Source organism: Ascidiella aspersa, chromosome 5 (assembly GCF_963924565.1).
Source record: "Ascidiella aspersa chromosome 5, kaAscAspe10.2, whole genome shotgun sequence".
Lineage (NCBI taxonomy): Eukaryota > Metazoa > Chordata > Ascidiacea > Phlebobranchia > Ascidiidae > Ascidiella > Ascidiella aspersa.
The window spans coordinates 6,350,443-6,355,980 of record NC_139451.1 but is presented as its reverse complement, the minus strand read 5'-3'; the positions used below and the strand labels follow the sequence as shown (position 1 = coordinate 6,355,980).

The 5,538-nt window shown below is 34.9% G+C and overlaps 1 pseudogene; it reads right to left on the bottom strand.

Annotated features, from left to right (window-relative positions):
• Positions 1-2,523: 2,523 nt before the first annotated feature.
• Positions 2,524-5,170, bottom strand: LOC146141634 (cytochrome P450 2D20 pseudogene; annotated as a pseudogene).
• Between the last annotated feature and the right edge of the window lie 368 nt (positions 5,171-5,538).

Here is a 5,538-nt window from a genome sequence, read left to right as displayed (position 1 = left end):
GGACAATTTCATTATGTTAACCTTGAAAGTATGCTACTTAATCAATTTCATTTTTATCTTTTTTGCTTGGTTGAGCATATTAATGACGTCATTTGGTCTCAGATCGGATCGCGATAATTTTCGTCTGTAATATCGGGTCTCGGTATCGGCTTTAAAAGTCAAGTATAAGGCATCCTTAGTCTACATAAACAATACCGTTTTTTAAAGAGGACGGCTGCATGCTTCGTAATGAAAAATAAACTGATTTTTAGCACTAAGTTGTGGGGGGGGGGGGGGGGTTATAAATATTGTACTCTTAATAATTTGTTTTGTAGCATTTATGAGTAGTATCACAACAGTCGATCACAGGCATGCCAAACCTTCAATTGTTACGTCACAAACGATAGTTAATATAACGTTTGCTATACAATAATGTAGTTTTACTACCACAGTTTTTGGTCTTTCACTGTTTTTTAGTATTGCGTTAACACTCAGTCAGTTGCTGCTCGAAACGGTTTGCTAGCATTGTTATTTGTGTTCGTTACGGCAGTTAACACAATTACAAATGCTAAACAAAAAATTCCAACTTTTTGCCCCCCCCCAAAATTTTCGGCTGGCTACGCCACTGGATCAAGAATGTATTTACATCATTATCGGAGTCCCTAAAGTGGCGCCAGCAGCTCTATAGCGCCACCTAACTTGTCTTCAGCAAAACAAAGCCAGCACTGAGGATGTCCGATAATATCGGATCGGAGCCGATACTAGATGCCAAGTGGTAGTATCGGTACCCTTCAGATATTAGGCTGGTATTGATGTCGATCCGGTACTAAATTAATTTAGGTGTTTTCGACAAGATTTGCTTTCTTATGCAGTAATTTATACCTTGAACTTTTTAATTTGAAAAAAAATCGAAAAAAGTCGTTTACAACTGACGAAATTATTTTAGAAAGTTTCATTTAATCTATTTTATAGTTTTGGCATAGTAATGACTTTTCTCTTTTATTAGACCGGATCACGATATGTTTTGACATAGCATTAACATGTCATATTGGACATCGCTAGCCAGCACCGTTTTCAACATTTCTGTATTTAAATATCCTAGTCATGAAATTTTAGCCCAAACAAGTCTAAATAGTCCACAAGATTAAAGGGGGACATAAGATTAAACTATGACGTGCATTGTGTGCGAGCACTGCCGTATAAAAAAATTCGGTATGCTATGGTTTTAGCTTCGCTTTTTATCCAAATACGTGAAAGAACAATTTCATTCAATTGAGAAATCAATAAACACTGTTTCGGTCGATTAAATCCGTGAAAGTAACGGTCCTGTAAACGAATTGCTACCAAAAGATTTTTTGCAAGTTTGATGTGTCCATAAAAAATGTTGTTTTTCAACCAGGCCCTGTTAAAAAACAAACTTTAGCCAGGTCATTGTTAAAATTCAGGAATCAGTCGTGTAACTACTGCAATTACATGCGTCAGACTTCTGTAGCTACTTGTGTACAACTTAGTTTTACAACAAAATGCACATATAATTAAAGATGCCTGACATAATTTTTAATTAGCAATAGCTACCCAGTCCATATCACGAAAAGTAACAAAAAAGCAAAAAATGCCCTTGGCTTTTCTTCTCCCTTATGCAATAAATATCAGTTTTCAATAAATATCAGAAATTGCCGTGGAAAGTGTGGATGCTAAGGCCTGGGAAAACAAGGTGTTCAACGCAGTGGTTACTGGTCCGCCGGTGTTTAAACGCCATTTTGTGTCAGTGGTGTTCAAGGGAAAGTTATTTATCATTGTCAAACCGAAAGTTGAAATGTTGTTTTTTAACCAGGCCCTGTCCCTTTTTACGAGATCTCCCGCCATCCATTTAAATGTACTTAAACTAGAATTTTAGTTACATTTAGTAAACAACAACAATGATAGCCCAAGGTTTTGAGGTTATGGGTTTGAGATGCCCATATATGAAGTAACTTTGTGAAGGCCTTTCAAAAAAATCACGCTTTCAGTTATAATATTCAAATATTTAATAGACAAAGCTGTTCTACTTTAGCCCATGCTCCAAACACAATAAACTTAAAAATGCTGGCGGAGATAAGAAAAGTTCTACCGTCATGCATAATATCCCATATGTGCCAACTACCCTACGTTAACTACAACCTCCCGCCAAAATGTTCAAAATATGCTATACCTATTTCAGTATGGGCTTTGATAATCATTCTACTTTTAACTATAACCTCTATAGGCATTATCTTCATATTCATTGCACACGTTCAGAAAATGCCACCTATTTTCATTCCATTCATTCTACGTCTAATTACAACCTCTGATCATTTTCCTTCAAAACATGGAGTAAGTTTTTATCCGAAATCTTGCAACACAAAGTCCCCGTATGTACGTAAGGAGCATTAACTGTTGTTTATTAAGAGACACAACTACAAGACAGTAACGCATACTTAAAATACTTAATTTAAGATACAACAAATGCGATACGTCGTTACGAGCTTCAATAAAAATGGCATTTTTACCATTTATTGCACGTCTTTAATTGCGAGCTTGCAACTTAACGACGCATTCGCGAGGTGAAACAACTGATGAGACAATCTCATTGTCCACAGGAGGCAGGTGATCTGTTCCAGAATAAACGTGAAACTTCTGTAGGATCTTCACAAAAATGATAAAGATCTCGACCCTGGCTAGCGATTCGCCGAGGCAAAACCGGGACCCGATTGAAAACGGGATAATTTTGTTGGAAGCGACGAATTTTCCGCTCTCGTCGATATGACGGTGTGGATTGAAGTGCTCCGGATTGGGCCATGTTTGGGGATCCATTTGTGATCCGTATAAGTTAGGGAAAACCTGCGTTGCATATAGTCTCAAGAAATGTTGTAAACAAGTAATTGTAATATGACTTACAGTAAGTCCCAGTTAATTAAGCCATTCGTTAAATAACCCAAGTCCAAGTCAAGTCATTTGTAAAATAACTTAAGTTCAAGTCAAGCTTTTAATAATAAATCACAAGTCAAGTCCAAGTCAAGTCATGAATATAACAAGTTAATTCAAAGTGAAATGTTGTTATAAAGTATAAAAAGTAAACGTTAAACTACTAAAATTGGACCCAAAGCTCGCAAAAACACATCTAAAAATACAAAACGCAACATAGAGAAAGCGAATTCAATTTTTTTATGTAGAAAACCTAAGATATGTAACCAAATTTTATAAAACAAAAATGCCTAGTACAAACAGCTCGTTTTAACCAAAGCTTTTGCATGAAAAAATTGGGTAATGCTACGTCTTAAGTCATGTTAGGTATTTGCCCAAACGACTTAAATTAAGTCAAGTGGCTTAAGTGCATTTAAGTCAAGAAAATGATTTATGTCATTACAACACTGGTCTCAATTTGCACTATAAAAATGCCATAGGCTTAACAAAATAAAATAAAAAATAAAGTCCTAAAATGAAAAGAAATAATATATATCATGCTTATACATTGGTCGCGACATTTTATTATTTAAATGTTTACAGTGTTTTCTAGCAATTTGTAATAGCGTGATATCCTGTATACATAGTGACAATTCAAAGTGTATTCTGATCTTTATTTATTTTGGCGGAATATATATGGTGTTCAAACGTTGTCAATCGAAAATATGCAAGGACTTTTTACGAAAGGTTTATATTTCTTTATTATGAGTCCGTCTCACTGTTATGAGGGATATTTCGTTTTTTAAGGTTGGTTTAATACACTTGTTACAATTTCATTGTTGAACTTTTATCCTTTAATCCAAATTTTAAAGTTGTAAACGTGTCGCTATATTAGCGTTACCACTTACCCTTGTGCCTTTTGGAAGGACATATTGGTCGACTTTAACCTCTGTTGTGGTAAGGTGGGCAACAGCAAGTGGTGAAATAGTTCTTATTCTCATCACTTCTTGAATGAAGGCGCACGTTATTGGCATGTTCGGTCTGTGTGACATCGAAGGAAGGGTGGACTGTCCTGTAATGCATTATGTTTATCTAAACACAAGACTCATATCTACTAATCCCTGTAAATGATCGTATTTGTCCAATTCTAAACAAGGTAATGAGGTGGCATATATATGGACATGGTCAAGATTTCAATATAATTTGTCGTTCTTTAGTGTGACCTGATTATAATATCTATACAAGGATGTCCGATAATTGACATTTTAATCCGATAAGGATATAGAATTTTTAAACAGAAAATGTCGTGATCCAACCCCATACCAATGGCATTGTAATGCCCAAACAAACAAATAAGTTTAAATAAATATTTTCAAAGTGAATGGTTATTAAACCGAGTGAAGTGTAACTACAACGAGTTGTTAACCTACTTTATTAAAATAAATTTACCTTTCAAGTTCAAATTGCTACATTTCATCGCAAACCATGGCTAGTAAACCTATGTTTAATTGTTATCGGATCGACACCGATATTAACCAAGTATCGGACGACAACCGATACTGTCACTTAGCATCGGGTATCGGCGATCCAAAATATCGGACATCCCTAACATTCACTAATGTCTCTGAAAGTTTTTGCAAGATTCAAGATTCAGTTGACAATTTATATTTGGGTAACTTAAACAGGCACAAGAATACCAACATACTTTCCGGCCATCGATTTGGCTACAATTTCACAATATCCATCTAACGTCATTTCAATGTAGCATCAGCACCTTTTAGATTGGAATCAGTAAAAAACAGTGTTGTGAGGACTTTATTCAAAGTACACTTAAGTAACGGTGTTTAAATTACTTGACTTGACTTTTTTTTACAGATCAAAAAAGTTTTATAGACTAAAAACTTGATTGATTTAAGTCTTTTGGACAAATGACTTCGGTTGAAATAAAGTCTTTTTATTTAACAGTTATGTTTATATATTTGGGTTATTTTTCACAAATTGTGCACCTATATAGAGCCTATTAGCTTACCATATATTAAGTATAGCCTATAAACTGACGAGTTTACCAAATATATCTAACGTTTTCTTTTTACGACAAGGACTCAAATTAAAACTTGCCTGGGAATTGACTTGCTATTTATTCAAAAATACTTCAATTGGACTTAACTTATTTTACAAATGACTTGACATGGAATTAAATCATTTCAAAAATGACTTGTTAAGAACATTGTTAAAACTCACCTAACACATCGTCGACTTCTTTCAACATCTGGTCTTTGTATTTCGGAAAATTTAACAAATAAACAAGTAGCCAAGCTAGAGATGTACTCGTGGTATCTGATCCAGCTACCACAAAATCTCGACAAATTATTCTCAGTTGAATATCCTGCAATGATAGGGTTGTTTATGCTGTGTTTTAGTCTGGTATTTAGCATTGAGTCAAAGGTGTTTATCCTTTTTACTGAATGCGTTTTTTTTATAAATTCTAAAATCAGAGCTGTCGAGTCGGTTTAAAATAACACGGGTACGACTTCCTAGTCCGATTCCGGCCAAAACAATTAACGTAAGTCCGACTCCGGTTAAAAGAGTCCCGAATTCGGCTCTGACTCTACAACCAACAATACAAGTTGTCGCCTT